Source organism: Semicossyphus pulcher, unplaced genomic scaffold, assembly GCF_022749685.1.
Source record: "Semicossyphus pulcher isolate SPU_LCO1_2020_fin unplaced genomic scaffold, fSemPul1.0.p SCAF_19, whole genome shotgun sequence".
NCBI lineage: Eukaryota > Metazoa > Chordata > Actinopteri > Labriformes > Labridae > Semicossyphus > Semicossyphus pulcher.
This window is the reverse complement of record NW_027211692.1, coordinates 9,413,038-9,431,773: the sequence shown is the minus strand read 5'-3', so window position 1 is coordinate 9,431,773 and position 18,736 is coordinate 9,413,038. Positions and strand designations below refer to the sequence as shown.

General features: G+C 43.4%; 1 protein-coding gene across 1 annotated transcript in view; it reads left to right on the top strand.

Moving 5' to 3' along the window:
- Positions 1-18,736, top strand: part of rtn4rl1b (reticulon 4 receptor-like 1b) — a 160,749-nt gene that overhangs the window by 61,635 nt on the left and 80,378 nt on the right. The gene's annotated exons all lie outside the window — the stretch shown is intronic.

Here is an 18,736-nt window from a genome sequence, read left to right as displayed (position 1 = left end):
CAGCTGTTTTTTTACGATGTGTGTTTATCTGTGTGTTTTAATTTATCATCAACCAGTGAAATAAGAGTCTGCTGTGTGATTCAGAGGCACCAGCTTGATCAATGTGGACATACACAGTCTGCTGTAACGTTAATTAACAGTATTCAGAACACCTGGCTGAGGCGGAGTGATACGCAGAGTGAAAAGTCCCAGTGATGTTGTTCTCTGAGCACTCATGGAAGCCTCTTGTCCAATCAGAGTACTTGGTTGTTTGGTAGATAACAATGCACACAGCTTGACTGACCTTTATTAACTAAACACTGAGGAACAAAGGAACTTTTATGCACCAAGTATTTGACGGCTCTATTTTAAATCAGGAAACACTCGAGGTTTGTTATCAGTCTCTGCTGAGATGTGATCTGAACGTCTCACTGTGCAGTTTTTAAACCTTCTGATAGAACAATCACTCATTTATAGCTCCCATAATCACAGCTGATACCTGCCACGGTTTACACTTGACACCTGAGAAATGAGATGTTGAAGTCGCTGCAACTTGAGACGTGTGACATGAGAATAAGCCAGAGTGGACCTCCGGTATATCTAAATGTAAATATTTCTATATCGTCCCCATGTGTTCATACATTTATGCATGTATTCAAGGTCACTTGCAGGCCCGGCTGAAGCTGGCTGAGCCGAGGAATTCTGACAGCGGTATTTTGTAGCTTTAACTAATTCCAGCTCCACTGTCATGCTTAAATACCTTTTCCATGTACCTTCCCTTCATTCTGGAAACACTTCAGAGGGAAGAACACAGAGCTGTAGATCGAATACATTCAAATTCACTCTTTTTTTCCTGTTTCAGTCTGCTAATCTGAAGTGTTAACCGCGTTTAATGCAGTTTTTTTCCTGTACAAGTGTAAAAATAATGAGTATTTGCTGAGCTGCATTTTAATGTGGCCTCTCGCCTTTCTTACCACTGGCATTTTGACTTCCCGTCCTTCCTTCTTTAAAAGAACCTATTATTGAGTCATCAATGGACAGTGAAGAAAATCAGCTATAGAGAAAAATCAATTTTAACCTTCTTAAGCTCTCATAATGTGTAGCTTCTTCAAATTGTGCCTGGCTTTTTGTCCACTTTATCGGCTGCTAGTCGACATATTTACACCCAGACGCCCTGTAGGCCCATCAATTTTTCTTCACTTCGCTCATAAAAAATGTGCTTGTTATATGCATATAATTTATCCATTTCTGTGGACAGAAACTTTCAAGGTCATGCTGTAAACCTCACATCAGTTTAATTCCCTCATAAAATGTCTTTTTTTCCCCTCCTGGAATCTCTACAAATCTCAAGCTGTCCGTGTTTACGTGGAGTGATAAGGGCTCGTTCCATCATGGTCGCCATATGAGCTCATTCAGGAGAGGCGGCGTGCTGTGAGGATGCTGCCAAAGCTCATCCAGAGGCTAAGCAGCATCCTGTACATTCTGGCCTCTCTCTCCTTTGTAATTGTCTTTATGGATTCAGAATAATGGGAACCTCTGAATGCTGCTCGACTCATCGCAAGCACTTTGTAACACTTTCCTTGCTGCTCGCGATAAAGCCCGAACATTCATGAGCTCCATCAGGATCGTCGCAGTATAAAGTATGCAGCAGTGGAAAATGTCTCCCTTAGCTGTAAGCAAAATCCTCTTGCTCTCATCAAGGGCTCTCCCATTCCAATTACCCAGCATTCAAAGCTACTCAGTGCAGCTTATACTCCAGCTATCAAGCCCTTTCTGTCTTGCTGCCTCATTTTTTCCCCCCCGCCTTGCCCTCCCTCAACACTCGTCCCTGCTTTATGACTCAGAGGTAGTTGGAAGGGTGACCGTCCATCTTTATCACCTCTCCATCAAACAGGACTCCCCCCGCAGGCCCGGGTTCTTTGTAGCTCGCTGCCAAGCACAGTGCCTGTTTTAGCTGTCCTGATAACCGAGTGGCCTTGCTGGTCCTGGACGTTGCAGCCTCCCGCCCCCCGGGCAGCAGCTGGCTCTGATGCACTGCTCTGGATCTGGCTGAACGCGGATGTTGGGAAGGATTGACTCTCTGATCTTTCCTACTCCGGTTTGAAGTCGCACATAAACACGTACATATTTATGCTTGAACTCCTAGCCTTGGCTAAACATTTCAGAACAGAACCCTTTCTGCGCTCTGAGGCGAATAATGGATGTAAGTAAAAGAGAGCTAGTTAGAATTCTTGTGAAAGTTGTATCTGTCTCTTGCTCTCTGACCTCCGTTTGTCCCGGCATTTTCTTTGCCCACATGCAGAGAAAGCAGCCACAACGCAGCGCCAGGGAGATGCTGAATTAATGATGCAAGAAAGTCTGGCCGGAGCTCCGAGCCTACCACGGCGGACCCTGCATGGACAGATTGTCAAATGTAGACCAAGCCACCGTATCCATGCGGCTCATATTTTCTACCTCAGCAGCGAGGCCTTATGGCTTATCTGGCACTGCAGGCTTTTCAATTCATTGAATTAATTCCTCCATTTGCCTTTTGTTTTGCAGCGTGCTCACATATTCATTTATTCACAATGGAATGCGTATCGTGGTAAGCGGATGCCTCGTCATTGTCATTCAGCTGGAGACGGAGCACGTACTTAACAAGCAAAAGCTCGTTAGATTAATTTTGTTTTCATTTTTTCAAGCACGCCGTTCTCTCCCCATCCAATTGTGAAATATGAACACAAAATGACTCTGTGATGCGCCATATCATGGCTTTTGAGCTGACACCATGTCACCAATAATAATGGCATTACACTAAAGATTAGGGAGTTGAGCCATTTGTTGGCAGTACAAAGCCCTCATGTTGATGTTTTGCAGTCTCGCTGTAGTGAAAGTGGTTGTGTGTGTGTTTGCAGCTCATTTTTCCATTCTTGTATCCATTAATCCCGCCATCTTGTACCCAGTCACTTTTTTGTAAGGGTTGTTTTTGTAAGGGACCGGCCCAGATGTTCTTTTCCCAAAAACCTTCTTCCCTCCTTAGCGATCAGGACATTTTTAGCTGATGTCCTCATTTTATCATCCGCAGAGAAACCTCGTCATTTATTTTATTCCTTTGGTCATCCTAAATCTCATGACCGCAGATGACAAATGGCATCCAACAGCGGGAAATTAAGAGCATCCATCTGTGGCCCACACTTTCTCTCACCTCCATATCCCAACATAACACCTGCAATAAGTGCAGCTGACACCCTCCATTAATCCCATGATCCTTCTTACTGTCACACATGAGTAAGACTTTGAAGACATGTTATCCCCTCTCACGTGGACGGAGGAACCAGGAAACCTCGCACGTTTAAGTGCGTACACTCATCCTCGCCCATCACACTCAGCTGGAAGATGGCCCAGATACAAGTCCGAAGAAACACGGTTTATTTCACACCCAGTACGATGACAAAAGATGTAGTTTAATGACATTGTGATGTAGCGTTGGAATGGGAGTTGTTTTCCGATGGGAATCGTCTGCGTCTCTCTGGTAATGCTTCTACTAGAGCTCCTAATCGTAGGTAATGCCACAGCAATATTTACCCACTTGCCTTGCTCATTTGGTTCACCCGTACGACCCCATTACCACGACAAAATGTGCACTAAGCCATCCATCACAAATGCTGTCCATCAAGAGTGAGCGTGCAAACAACCGTAAAGAGTTCACTAACTTCCTTCCTTAATCTCTAAGTATCATCTGGTGTCACCCTTGTTTTCCTCGAGGTTATAGCAACTGGTGGCCAAATTTATTGCCGTTACCCTCAATAAAAGGACAGATTTTCCTTTGTAGGTCTTTGTTGGAAGCATTTGGAATCATTTAAGTTCATAACTCAACAAAAATATGAGTTTAGCTGTTTTGGGACATTTTGATGCAGAAATAGTAAATGTTATACCTTTAATCAAAAGGAGGGTATCATCTGCATACAGACATCCCAGCTCAAACATAATTTCAATGGACAGGACATTAAGTAGGGCCCACCTTGAGATCTTGATCTTCACAAATATGAGTCATTCCATTCATAAGTCTTCAGCAACCAAAGAACGACATAGGCAGCTCCCAAAACATATTATGAACATGGTGTTTTAGCCTTATACACACATAGTAAGTAACATTTTCATGGCTCCCATATGATCTAACAGAGGCTTACAGTAAAAGCTCATCCACAGAGTATGGATTATAGTAGAGGCAGCTCCAGTAAAACACCCTGGATGTCCTATTTGCTGATCCCAGAAGGATCCAATGGTATTTCCAGGTATGGAATATACATATAATCCCCTTCAGGCTGGTCTGGCTCTGTCGTGACTCTCACAATGGAAAAAACATGCCCTTCACCATGTGAGGATTTCTAATCAGATGCCTGAGCCACCTCAAGTGGTCCTTCTTTAATGGCAAGGTGCAGCAGTTCTACCCTGAGCCCTTCGCCTCCTCCCTGAGGATCAATTTCATCCCCTCAGTCACTAACCAGCGCTTGTGGCAGTAGGTGAGGGGTGGAATAAAGATCACTGGGTAGATAGAGAGCTCTGCCTTCAGGTCTTTTTTTACTGCAAACTTTGTCTGGTACAATGTCCACACGACAGTTGTTGCAGCACCAATCCTCACTCATGAAAAGGCACCAGTATATCAATTTGAGCGTCCCCTCTGACTGAAGGCCAAAGGCCCGGCTCCAAGAATCCAAATGTTGTTTGCAGAGGATGTCTTCCCACCTTCAAAGCACAAGCTTCACAATCTATTTTCTCTCCCTTTTAATTTGTGTGCGGCTCATCTCGAATGCAGGCCCACCTAACCTAACATAGTTATGCGCCCTGTTATAGTGGAGCTTCCAAAATTTCCCCACAGAGCAAAGAGAGAGGTGAATTGGATACTGATGTATCCTGTAATTGAAATTAACAGTCTCATACACATGGACCCTCAGAATCGCAGTCTAATTGCCTCCCTCATTAAAAAACATGTGTTGCGTCTTTGCGATCTGCACCAGGTTTCATATTAAACTGGATCGCAGCTGCTGCCACGTATAGTTCAGTATATCATTCTTTTTTTGTCAGGTCATTTGGCGACTACATGGTGGAAGTGAGATAGCACTGGCGGGTGGCGTGCTATATGCTTCAAATGAATAAGCTTCATTATGGAGGTCTCGCTCCTCTGAACTTCAATTCCACTCAGTGTCCAATCCCCCTCTGTTGTAGTGCCCCGATCGTTAGGAAATTTAATTACGGCTTCTGAAAAAACTGGAATCAGATGGATTATCCACTGTGGTCATGAAGCTTTGTTTCAGAGTGGGGGGCCTCCAATATCCAGAACACTGTTAAGGCTTGGTAGCCTCCATTTAGAGACAGGATTTGGACAAAAATGCACCATTAAACAATTCAATTTGATTTGGTGCTGGAATACGGCCTTCAGAGTCCTTCTGCAGCTATTGTACTTAGTTAGAGTACCACAAGAAAGCATGGCAACCAAGCTCTCATATGAAAGATACTTATTTCTTAAAGGTGAGCCTTGTGACTGATGAAAGAGCCAAAATATAAGCCCATAAATGTCTAAGAAAATCCACCGGTTTATATTGTATTAATAGGAATCTTAACAAATGTAAGCCATAGACCTTATCAAAAGATGGACGACATGACAGCTCCCGAAAAGTGAAGCCAAAACCTCTCCATCGCCCCCTGCTGACTGGCTGCAGTATAGGTCATAAAGCCTGCCTCCTCCATGTTAACAGATGGGACATGAGTCAAACTATAAAATCAAAATACACGCCAAACACATTTTTTTCAAACATGGTTTCTGTCATTATAGTTAGTTCTTATCATGCTGATTTAAATCCAAGTGTTCGTGATTCTGACAGGTTTAGTTTTAATTAGTTATTTGATGCTGTAAAAAGGATGATTGACAGCTCTGTTGTCAAATCCGGCTCCTGCAGCCGATCTGTTCTGGTTTAGCAGAGTAGAGGACGAAGGGCGAGAGAAAATGTAGCTAAAACAATCACTACAATCATTGTTTCCACACCTGTGAACATCTGCTTCAGACCAACACAAGAAGCTGTTCTTCTGTTAAACACGCCGGTGTGCAGGATCCTTTCTGTTGTTTTCGATAATTTAAGTGTGTGTGTTTCAGTTAGCGGAAGTGGCTACGATCTCTACTGCGCAACTCTGGCTCCGTCACCATCGCAAGATGACAGGGCCCGTCACAGGGGCTATTTTGTCATCAATTCTGTCCAATGAGAGCAGATGGAGACGTGTCGTCCATCTTTACACAGTCAGTGATCTAAACCAATGCTGACTTGATGTGAACGTTTTTGAGTCTTAAGGCAAAGAGATAAAATCCTGTTATCACTGTGCAAGTGTGATACAAACAAGAGTCAAAAGCGAGCTTCACAAGAGCCAATGCTTAAGTGCTCACTGTATCCTTGTTCCAGGTCAAAGAGTTAAATCTTCCCAGTCTTTAACTGTTATACAAGCAGCGTACACACAGATGTAGACACATGCGCCCACATGCTCAGGAAGTGAAAGATAAATGCTGTTAATAATGCATGTTCAACTGAAGTGTTGGAACAGGTGTCAAAAAGAAGTGGGTCATCAGTGTTTGCAGGTTCAAATGTGTTGATTTATTATCTCACTTTCATGTTTGCTATTCTCAATCACACGGTGACAGCTCCCTTTGAAATGCTGCTCAATATTTGATGAAGCCACCTTAGATCTCGGCGAGAACCCATTGTACCAAATGTGGATGAGATTTTCTTTCTTCATCATAAATATAAGAGTTGAGCTGCTCTGTTTTCATGGTTAGTCATGATGCACATGTTTTGGTGTATGTCGAGTTTGAAAAGCCTGATTTGAAAACAGCATTGATAACGTCAGGTCGACTTAAATATGTCAATTCCTCTCAGAACTCTAAAAGAACGTTGCCCTATGTTGACTCATGTGCGAGCTTGGCGATCCAAATAGAGGCACAAATCAGGGAAAGCCATTTTAAGAGCTTGCAGGAAGACATTTCAAATCCCACAGAATGACAAATCTGGCCTATGACGACGAGGCTGAGCTCGAGGCATATAATCCATTTGTTCCCCAAATATTCTGGAGGGATGTTTTTTTTTTTTCCCTACCTGCTCTGTAGTTGTGCTGAAAGTTGACACAGCTGACAGCCACATTTATAGTGTGGCTGTTTGAAGAACAGAGCGCGTTGTCACTCATTAAAAAGTTACAAGAAGCCGGAGTGTCAGAGATTTAAAGGTTTATTTATCACGTACATAAACTCTGTGGAAAGCACCGCTTCTGTATCATGACTTCTCTGATGTAATTGTCATTTAGTGCGGCACACACAGTTTCAGTTGTATGCAGAAAGTGTTTATGACAGAGCACAGATCGATACTTTTAAATTTAAGATCCACTTAATTTAATCAATACTGTTCCCAGATTTAAGATGACTCAGAAAATCACTGAAGTGATTATAATTGATACAACGCAGGATAATGCAGTGCTAATGCTGCTTACATCAGATGCTGTGTTATTGGTTTAATTTGATCCGGGGTTATTTAATTACTGCTCCGGCTTAGTAAGTCTCCATGTCCTGCAGCTGCTCTAAAGCACAGGTCTGTCTCAATAGAGGATCTGTGATGTTTTCCTGTTTGATCTTAAAAGCAGGTGTGTTTGTGTGTGTGTGTGTTTGTGTGTCCTACCTTCACTGAAACTCTGACAAATTACATCCATATGCGACTGATTTCCAAGTGAAAGATATAAACTGGAGGTACAGGAAGTAGTATGATGTTTACATAGTGGAAGTGTATAAGATAGATGAGCGTACAGCTGTATGACTCAGGCACCGGATGGCCCCAGATGTGTCTCATATTTCACTTTCAGATTTCTTGTCGCCATTAAAGCAATTTTTTCTCCTCTTAATAGTTGCCTGACTTTTACGAAAATCCTGCATTTTTTTTAACATACTACTAAAAAATGTAAAAATGACTGTACATAGACTGTATAAAATGATGGACGACATGACAGCTCCCGAAAAGTGAAGCCAAAACATTTAGAGCGCTGACTGGCTGCAGTATAGGTCATAAAGCCCGCCTCCTCCATGTTAACAGATGGGACATGAGTCAAACTATAAAATCAAAATACACGCCAAATAAATGTTTCTCAAACATGGTTTCTGTCATTATAGTTAGTTCTTATCATGCTGATTTACATCCAAGTGTCATTTTTCTGAAAAGTTTATTTTTAATTAGTTATTTGATGCTGTCAAAAGGATGATTGACAGCTCTGTTGACAAATACGGCTCCTGCAGCCGATCTGTTCCAGATTAGCAGAGTGGAGGAGGAACGGCGAGAGGAGACGTACATAAAAAAATCACTACAGTCATTGAACTTTACATACCTGTGAACGTCTGCTTCAGACCAACACAAAGAAGCTGCTCCAATAATTGTATGCTGTGATCGAAATGCCATACTTTACTTGTAGTACGTACTGATTAGGCCAGAATGTTGTCCGTAGTATGCAAACAAAAGCAAAATGTGCAGTATGCCCAAAATAGTACCAGCATAAGTATGTGTTTTGGTTGTTGGCTAAAGCAGCTCTACCCGCCGATCTCTGCTCCACAACTCTGGCTCCAAATGATGTCACCATCGCAAGATAGCAGCGGCCGTCACGGGGCTGTTTTGGCTTCAATTTTGTACAATGAGAGCAGATGGAGACGCGTCATCCATCTATGTATGCAGTCATTGGTTGTCCCCATTAAGCATTTTTAGGAAAGGTTGGAAGTGAACGTTATGCAGGTATGTTGATTATGAAGCTGTTGATGTTATACTTTCCCCAAAATCTGCATGTTTATCTCATGCAAAAGAGTAGTTGGAGAAGCTGTGAGAGAGGAGCGTTAATAGCAAGGAGTATCAGGCTGTCTGATAGTTCGACAGGGTAGGGAGCCACTGCCTGCTACAGTCTGCCGCATCTCACCCAAATTAGATTTTGTCTGCAATCAGACTCACACCGAGTTTGGTTAGTTGTCTTTTTCCTCCTTCTTTTCCCCAATCTCCACCTCCCCATCCATCTGTTTATGCCTACATTTTATCATCACATCTTGCAGCCAAGATCATATTTACCTTCCCAGCTCAGGTTCGTATCACGGTATACCCTCCTCTCCGCTTTCCATTCCTCCTCTCTACATCTGTTCCTCCCTGCATCCTGCCATCAGGATTCTGCTCACACTGGCCTGTCTAATTAGAGTGAGGCAGAGGGAAAGAAAGAACACAAAGGCTTCTCCTTCTTCGCTTCCCTCCACATGTCCTCTCCCTCCTTCCAACGCCTCTTATTTTCTCTCCCCTCCCTCTCGCTCCTCAGTCGGCTGGATCACAGGGAGATAGCGCTAATTGATTTATTAAAAGCCACTCGCTGTCTGCTGGTACTTTGAGGACTTTCTCTGTGACAGAACAAAACAACCCAAAGTTTTATGTTTCGAATGACAGGAAGTGCGAAAGGTGAGGCGACTCCTCCATCTTTGTTCCTACCTGCACCTGCAGTGTGTGCGTGCCTGGTGGCTGAGATTGTGAGTTGATTGTAAGCTGAATAATTTATGTGTTTGGAGTTGCCGGACTAGCTACTACGTTTCCCTTTACAGCGCTGTGGTTTGCCTATGTGTTTATTTATTTAAAGTTATACTACATATCAGGAGCCTCCATATATGAGTTGTGAACACTGAATCAATCTGAATAAATAATGCAGCACCTATCGACATCCCAGCAAATTATCAGTGTAGGGTTCAGAGTATAGGGAAGCAAACATGTTTATGTAACGTGGCGCGCCGCCTGGAGGTTTTTTTTCTCATCCCCATTCCCTCATATCTGCATTACTTTGTTTCATCCCCCCCCCCCTGTCTTTGTGTCTGTCTCCGTGCGTCCCACCTCTGCTGTGGAGGATGATCAATATTTCAGTGAAGTGTCATTTCAGTTGCAGGCCTGTTTATTCCCCCTGCATGCATCAGGGAGTGGAGATTGTGCAGCCCCCGTGGACTGTATATGAGAAGTGGACGTGGCCTCTGGTTTCAAAGCAGGAGCCAATGCTTAAGTGCTTTAAACCTGCATTTTTTCTATCAGCCAGCAGGGGGCGACTCCATTGGTTGCAAAAATAAGTCCCAAGTGCATGAAACCACAGGGATAATTGTCCTACTTCTGAGTCGACTTATTACCTCAGTAAACAATTTACTAATGACTTTAGGGCCTCAATTGCTTGTTTAAAGTCTTGTTCAATTTTGCATGATGTGTATTTCTTAATAGTGGTCCCATTTAGTGTAAAATCATCATTAAAGCAGGGTTTGCTTTATGGCATGTCTACCTGTGATTGTCAAGTGGCTACCATGGTGGCCTGACAAATAATGCTAGTCTGGTGTCCAAATATGGTCACTTCCTGTTTCAAAAAAACCAAGATGGCAATGGCCAAAATGCAGAAATCGAGGCTGCAAGGGGTTCACAAACTAATGGTTGGCTACATCCACTTCTTTTATACAGTCTGCAGAAGCTTGTGCGTACATGGACAGCACAGCAGCGGACATACATGTATGTGTGAACACTCACACGCTCTTTCATGCAACCCATCCCACTTTACCACCTCAGCTAACACAGCTGGCCTAACAAACCTGCTCTCCCCAACTCTTCCAAATTACCCAGCTGCCCCATGCTCGGGTCCAGCTGCCCCATCGAGCCGTGCTCATTTATAATGAAGCCTATGTGACAGCCGCGCTACGGCATCAGCACACTCCACTGTCCACACGCGAACGCACAACTTCCACTCTACAGGAAGGCACGCGTTCCTCCATGTGTGTGTGTGTGTGTGTGTGTGTCTCCGTCCTGCTGGTGACTCCCCAGCAGTGTCCCAGCTGGGCCGGTTCTCCCTCGCATCCTGCCGCCTGCTGCCACACACACGTCCTGATCAGTCAGTGTTAATATGAAAATTCAATCGCACATTGATCAGACCCCCTCCCATGTCCCGCTATCTGCAAAAAGGGATGAACTGAAGAGAAGAATAGAAGCTGTACAGACAGGTTTTGGATATCTTGTGTCCATTCCCCAGACATCCCAGCAAGCTGCCAAACACACCTCGGCTGCTGCAGAAGGTAGCATTGTGTGTTATTGTTAAAGAAAACACATTTACTGATGTTTTCTACGCTTGCATTGTTCTGGTTGTACAGGGGCTTCCGCCTAATGATCTGCGTCAGATTAGGCAGATAAATCATTAAACACAGTTGTTTGTTGCCATGCTCAAGTTGACCTCCTTAGCCATGCAATGGAGCGTAAACCGTCTTTAGTTGAAGTGTTGACTTCCTACATTATGTTCTCAATTTATACCTCTCTCTTTACCGTCATTATTTATTGCCTCCTGCTCCGTCTCTGCCCCTCACGTACCTTCCACTGCTCCAATCCACCCCCTCCCTGTTTTATTAATTGATATTATCTCACTTCATTAGAGCTATTTTGCACTAGTAGAGGAGTCACATTAGTTTATTCAGTGTGTTTCATCATCGTTAATTTCAACCTTTACTGTCACCCACAAAAACTCACCCTATGATCTGTTTTTCCAAACCTTTTTTTGATCCACATTCTGACTCTAACCTCAGTCTGAATTTGAAAGATGGCTTTAATCATTGCGGGGTTCGTTGTTGACGATGAGATGGGCAGACACCTCCTGCCACAACAATTACAACCAGTTCTTTGGACGTTTCTCTGTTGCTTCTGCAGGACAAAGTGTGCAGGAGCAGAAGCTCATTTATTTCTTAGCAAATGACCGTACAGCAGCCTTAGGATGCTTTTCTGTTGCTTGATTAGGATTTTCCTTGTAAGTCCTTTCTCTTTGTCAGAGCGTGGGCCGGCTCTCTTCACCCAAGATAAATGAACCACTTTAGCGAGACCCCGCTTTCAAATTTCACTCTGCTGTGTCTGGTTAGACTGTTAACCATTCCCAGACGCACCGTGGGTACACACGATGGTGTTTTTAGGCCATTTGAATTGGAAGCCAAACGCTTCTGAGTGCCAGAGCTGTTGAAATGCTGGAGTGACTCGAGGCCTCAATTGAGGCACAAAAGCAAACCTGGAGAAGCAAACAGTCATCAATAAATACATCTCGAACAACAGATGGGTCTCTTGGAGAGGAGCAGAAATAGCACGGTGAGCGAGGCTGCTTGTGTCACTCAGCTCCTGTACTGAAAGGGATCATTTTGCCTCTGCGATACATGTCAGTTTTTCATAAATATCAGGGCAGCAAACACGTCAGCGCTGTTGGAGCAGCAGCGCATCATTTAGTGCAGTGGTTAAAAGGCTCTGAGATGGCCGGTATAGCTCAAGTTGTGGTCTCACTGACTGCACTGCCGCTGACAGGGAATAGCACTCTCGTGTGATGGCAAGTGCTCTTACGATGCTGCGGAGCATTGCAGACAGATGATAGTAGTTTGGAGCTCATCACGTCCCTGTGAGACCAATTCAGGAAGAAATTTCAAGTTGATTCAAGAACGGCAAAGTTTTCGGTCAATATTAAAGGCAATCACAGCTTTCGGTGGAGAAACTGATGTACTGACTTATTGTTTATAACCTTTTTTAGACCTTCACAGCTGATCAGAAATAGACTTATTAACAATTCATGCTTCTGTTTGGGGTCACAGAGATCCCAGCTGTAAAACATGGTTAAATAGAGTGCATTATCATAGCTGTATCTGCTGTTGGTGTTGACAGAGCATCTTTTAAACAGCCCTGACCCTCGCTTAACCCTGATTAATGAGTCTATTTGGATTTATAACATTATACTCCAAACAAAGTTAGACCTCAGAGAGGTCAAACAAGGAGTAAGAGGTCGCTGGGGTCTGACTTACACAAAACATACTGTGTCCAAAATCACCCACCACTACAGATAGCTCACTATAAGGAGTAGTGAATGAGTGTGTGATTCGGACACAGACTTGGTACTTGGTGTGTTTTTCCCGCCTGTGTGATTGTGGGCCCCGCCCTGATTGTTCTCACCTGTGCCTGATTAGTTCCACCTGTGCCTGATTAGCCTCACCTTCCTCAGGTTTTTAGCCTTTGTCTTCCATGTCTCTGTGTCTGTTTGTCTTCGTACCTTTCGCCAAGCGCTCTAGCTCTCCCAGTGTTTCCCCCTGGTGTTTTTTTTCTTTCTAACATCTGTTTGGTGTTTTATTTTGTACTTTTGATTTTCTGTCAGCACTTTGGAGTAGTTTGCTTTTACTGGACTCTTTTTCTAAGCCATGTTTTTCGATGTTTAGCCCACTTTATATAGACTCATTGTAAAGGCTTCCTTTAAAGGAACCCCTGGGACTCTCTGCTTAACAAAACGATGACCTTTTAAAGGTTTAATCAATAACCCAAAGCTGTATATTACCTTGTGGCCTTGGTTTGCATCATTTCATTGCAGAATTACAATCATATAAGTTAATGAACATACTTTTTATTGACATGTAATAAGCATGCTTTTTTTGTGCCATAGGGAAGGTTCACATTTTAGTCCAATAGGAAAAAAAAATGTTGATTTTAGACCTTTTAATAGACATAAACAACAGTGGTTTCTATGACAACTGCAGAGGAAATAAAGCCAATGTCTACAAAACACTACACATAGTAATTTAGAATAATTTTTGTACAAACCATTTAATATTTAGCTTGAGGTTTTCAGCTTGTTACCTCACAGGTAAAATACTCGAGCCTGCATTGTTGCCATGTTAAGTGGAAAGTAGATAACACTGTGATAAACATCTCCCCTCTTAAACTGCAGTTCCTATTCTAATCACAAGAATTATTGACTCCCGCAGAAAAAAACAAAACACAAGAAGTGAATTAGCTGGCTGACGGCGCAAAGTCAAGTAGATCTGCTAGGCAATAATTATTGGATTAACAATTGATTCCAATGTGTCCTCCGGTGCAATCACTACAAAGGTTAATTGAAGCCACTCTCAAATGCAAAGGCGTAATAGCGCTCTATGATGCTATCCCCATTTAACTTTGCAAAAATCAACATACTTATGCAGAGAACATTGTTATGAGGGCGCACTATGCATTATAATGGTTCCAGGCTGAAACATTTCAGGTAAAAGCTTTGGTGTTATTGTTGTACTCCACATAAGAGCAGAGCTGTGCTTTGTACAGGCCAGAGACTGCCTTTGTATGAAAAGCAAACTTCTTTCCCCTTTGTTTTGATGTTGAACGCCACCTGAAAAGCAAGCCTCGGATTGTTTATGCGCTCCGGCTGCCCACAATATTCTGACTGTGCCCCGGGGATACTCAACTCCATCAAACAGAAGAAACAAACAGAATCAGCTGCAAAGCGAGAGTCTGCTCCCGCTGTGTAGTAGAGTATGTCCTCGGCTGGTGGAGCTGAAGACCGTTATGTGCGTGCGTGTGCACTCCTGTGTCTGTGTGAAGTGAAAAGTGATGAATGAGAACTGATGCTCATTAGTTTGTCCTGACAGTAACATTGGAGGGTTACACCTATAACAGAGTCCTGACAGAAAATAAGATTCCTGCCTTGTGGGGTGACCGGCTTTGAAAGAGGGAAAAAGACAGCGTGCAGTCGAGGTGTTTTCTCTGACAGCTGACAGACGGTCTGAGATCGCCTCGCTGTTTGTGTGTGTTGGGTTGGATGAGTAAAAAAGGATCAAAGTGCTATGTGGTCTCACTGGCTGAGAGAAACACTCTTTACCCAGCATGCTCGGTGTTCTCGGAGTCTTCTCCGCACTCCACATTCCCTGTTGTTACTGAAGCGTCTGACACACATGCATGCATTGACTGTGGCCAAAATATGGACGCTGACTGTGCCGTGCCGGCCTGTTTTGTTGCCGCGCAGACAGACAAACAGGCCGAGCTCCTCTGGTGTGCCCGTGCAGCAGACCGGAGCGGGGCAGCCAAGCCCGGCCGGCCGCTGCAGCTTGTCTCTGCTTGTTTGCACCAGCTCAGAATCTGGCTGTGACCCAACTCCGGAGCCACCTTGCCTCCACAGGCACACGTCCTGAAAGATTGATGAGCAGCCCGAGTGTGGAGCGGTCTCACAGGTGCAGGGAGCCGCTAATGGAACCTCCAGACACATCCTGACTGGACCCGTCTCATCCTGACTCAACAGATATCGTTTAATCTTCTAATTTTTCCTCCTAGTCCACTCAGTCTGCTCTGCTGTGGGACGGGACCACAAACTGTGTCAGCATGTGTTTCATAACAATTATTCTAACTTCGATCCGCAGCTTCCCCTGTGTCCTTTTAGGGATTTGAACAGAGCTGAACTTTGATGAACCCTGATTCAAACACAACAGGGGCTGTGTGAGATGTCAGTCAGCTTGGATAAATACATTCAGTGAGACTTCTCAGTGAGCACTCGGCTCAATTGTTGACACAGAGGATAGAAAAGGCCAAATGGGGCATCTGTTAGTCATTTTTGTTGGCCTTCAATTTACAGCACGTTTGGTGCACCGCTCTTACTTTGAAAGGTAGCTGAATCAGCATTGTTGAAGTTCTTAAGAATGTTCTTAAATGCAATTTATTCTCTGATGAACAGTCTTACTTTATGCGAACTTCTCTATTTTCTTACTTACGAACTTCTTAGATGAGATGAGCTGTGTATGTAAATTAGGCCTGTCATTATTGACTATAAAGGACCGAAATGTCAATTTATTAAAATGTTAACTGGGACATTTGGTAGGTTAACTTCAGTAGATATGAGATGTACACCATTTTAAGACACATGTAGGGTCATCTTCAAGTTGTGTAGAGACTTAAGAAGAGATTTAAGAACTTTGCTTTCAAGAATCTCAAGTATTCTTAACTTTCTTCTTATGAAGAAACCTAAGATCAAAGTTAGAGAAAAAAACAAGAACTTTATTCAGGAATATCAATTTAACTTTTTTCTTAATACTAAAGTTACGAAGAAAATTGCACTAAAGAAGATTTTTTTTCCTAAGAATGCTTCATGAATCCAGCCCCTGTGGCTTTGATGTACTGTTGTGGTAAGGCAATGTAGTAAGAAAAGCAGGAAAGTACACTTGAGGCGTTCAGGGGCCAGTAATGGGTCAGAACAATGACTTTCATCCAGGAGCCCGAGGTGTATCATGTGAAATGTTGAGTCCTTGTTGACTTTTTTTATAAGCTGACTTATTTATGTTATGTAGCGTACATTAGTTAGTAACATACTGTACATTGATTAGAATGTTTTACCATAACTATGTAACATACGCACGTCGGTCATGTGACTGTGTACGTATGTTCATGGACGAATTATTGTGACCATGGGCACCGTGGGCACAAACTAATCACAGGACCTATACAGAAGCAAACAGGCCTGGTACACGTGCAATTCTTGAACCCTCGTCAAGCACAAGAATTTGGTCGCACAGTAGCATGGGGAAACCCGCAACCACACAGCAGCAGAATTTATGTTTGTTATTATTGTTATATTGTTGCACCCCACTCCTCAGCCTATTACTCTTACAGACAGACACCTCCCTCCATAAAACATTGCAAAAAGAATAAAACATACTTATACCCAGTGTTAGTGAACACAGCTTAGCAGTCAGACGCACACTTTAATCAATTTAGCTCTAACTGAAATAAAAAAATGTTACTTAAACCAGCTTTCGTCTGGCCTGTGAAGAAAAGTCATTAATTAAGTCATCGAAGTCCAACTCCCAGACGAGATTCAATGGCCTCGAGTGGCAGCATGTTCAGGCGTCTCTGTGTCATCTTTCTCCTTAGTTTATTTTTAATCCAAACGGATGCTGCTCCCTCATAGTTGCTGACAGGAAGTGGCAGATACATTCTTAATGCAATAGCAAAGGGCCCCCATTGGCTCCGGGTCCTGGGCATGTGCCCACTTTGCCCATGCGGTAATCCATCTATGCGCATGTTAGGACTTATATAAACCCAAACCATGATGTTTTTCCTGAATCCAAACCCTGTTCTTGGTGCCTTAACAAACTGTGACCTTTTCGCTACGCTAACGAGGGGGTTAATGATTGTTGCATCTACGAAAGACATATTTTGAAGTGTAGGGTGACCAAGCTGCCATATTTGAAAACTCGGGATAGATAATGTGAAACTATCCACATCCTGACAAGGGCACATGCTTTCTGTAAGCATTTCAATTTCTCTACAACTAAAAATCTATCAAAGCAAGGCCACCCTGAAATAATGGCAAAGCATGCCGCATTACACTCTGTTCCCGGCTCGCCCAGGGATGGATGATGTGGGTCAATTTTTAGCAGACTTGATTGAGTAGGGAGCCGACCGTCCATGCAGAGCAGAGTGCAGCGTGTACGCAAAAGCTCACTTTAATGAATTTCAATCTGCCACCTTGTCCCTCCAACCTCCCACCCACCTTAAAAAATGTACCCCAAACGGCTAAAGGAAGTGTTATGATGAAAAATCACGAGGCTGCCAGTTCCGGCCGTGATTTTGATGAATTTCCTCATCAAAGACTCGTCACGCCATATGGCAGATCTCTGTTTTGCATCTGACCTTCTCTTGTTAAATACCTTGTTTCATAGCAGCAAGGTAAGCAGATAACGGCCTTCAGTAGCTCTGCTGGGGCAGGACAGCTCTCAATAAACCGCTGCTCTTATCGTCAGCAAAGCGCAGAGAAAAGCAGCAAAACAAGAATTTCATCTCAGACCTGATTCCTGTGAAGTGGTCAGTGCTGAGTGCTTTAAAATTTAAGATTTAATCTTCTTCAATTAGCATAAATTGGACCCTGTAGGCGCCCAGCTAGTAGCTAGTAGGAGAACATTTTCCCAGTAGAAAAAAGAGGAAAAACCTGGGAAATTACCCCCCGTGGTTTGAAAGAAAACTCATTTGGAGACATTTCACTGGCAGTTTGGTCCTCTTCCAGCTGCTAGATGGGTTCAGATTGCCGAGCTTCTAACTCCAGTTGCTTCATTTTCTCTGACAATATCGCCTCCCTTTATCTCCGAGATGAAGGGTAATGACTGTGGCAGATTGTTAAATTGATGCAGGGAAGAGCACATGGGCACACTTGCAGAGGGATTCAAGGGAAAAACAACTATGGCACGCATGCAAAGAGGTGCCCTGGAAATTATTTGATACATGATCAGACGCTCTCACTTCTGAAGGGGGGTGAGGGGGGATTATGGGACCCTCCATACAGAGTATCGGGGGCTGCTGCTGCTGCTGCTGCTGCGGGACTGGACATGCTGGCTGTGCATGGGTGGCTTTGGAGAAGTGGTGTTTACTAGAGTGGGTTTTGAGAAGAGGGATTAGTCGTCTTCCACTTAAGCAGTGGGCAGTGTGCTCTGCCTCTGCTGGAGCAGCCAGCACTCCACTCAGCCAGATAAGGCAGCAGAAATGGCTCCTGAAGCAGCTGACAACATATGCTAACACACGCACACACACACTGAGATGTACTCCATGTGTAAACACACGCATACAGGCAAGCACAAATACTTTTTGTAAATACTTACATGATTTTTAGCAAAAAGAATTGTTGTTGTCTATCACTATTCAGTTTTAAACACCCGATAACAGCTCCTTGTGTGTCCAATAAAAGAACCAGTGAGAGCGCTTTCTATTTTATGTCCCTAAATTGTGGAACTCAGCACTGCTGCATGTGAGATTACCAAGCTGTCTGAAGGAAATGAAAGTACTATTTTTTAAATGAGGCTTTTAATTTGGAATGATTTTGCTTCATTGCTGGTGTTTTTTTTGATAATATCTTATTGTTATGCTGATTGTTTATTGATTTATTGCATTTTTTAAAG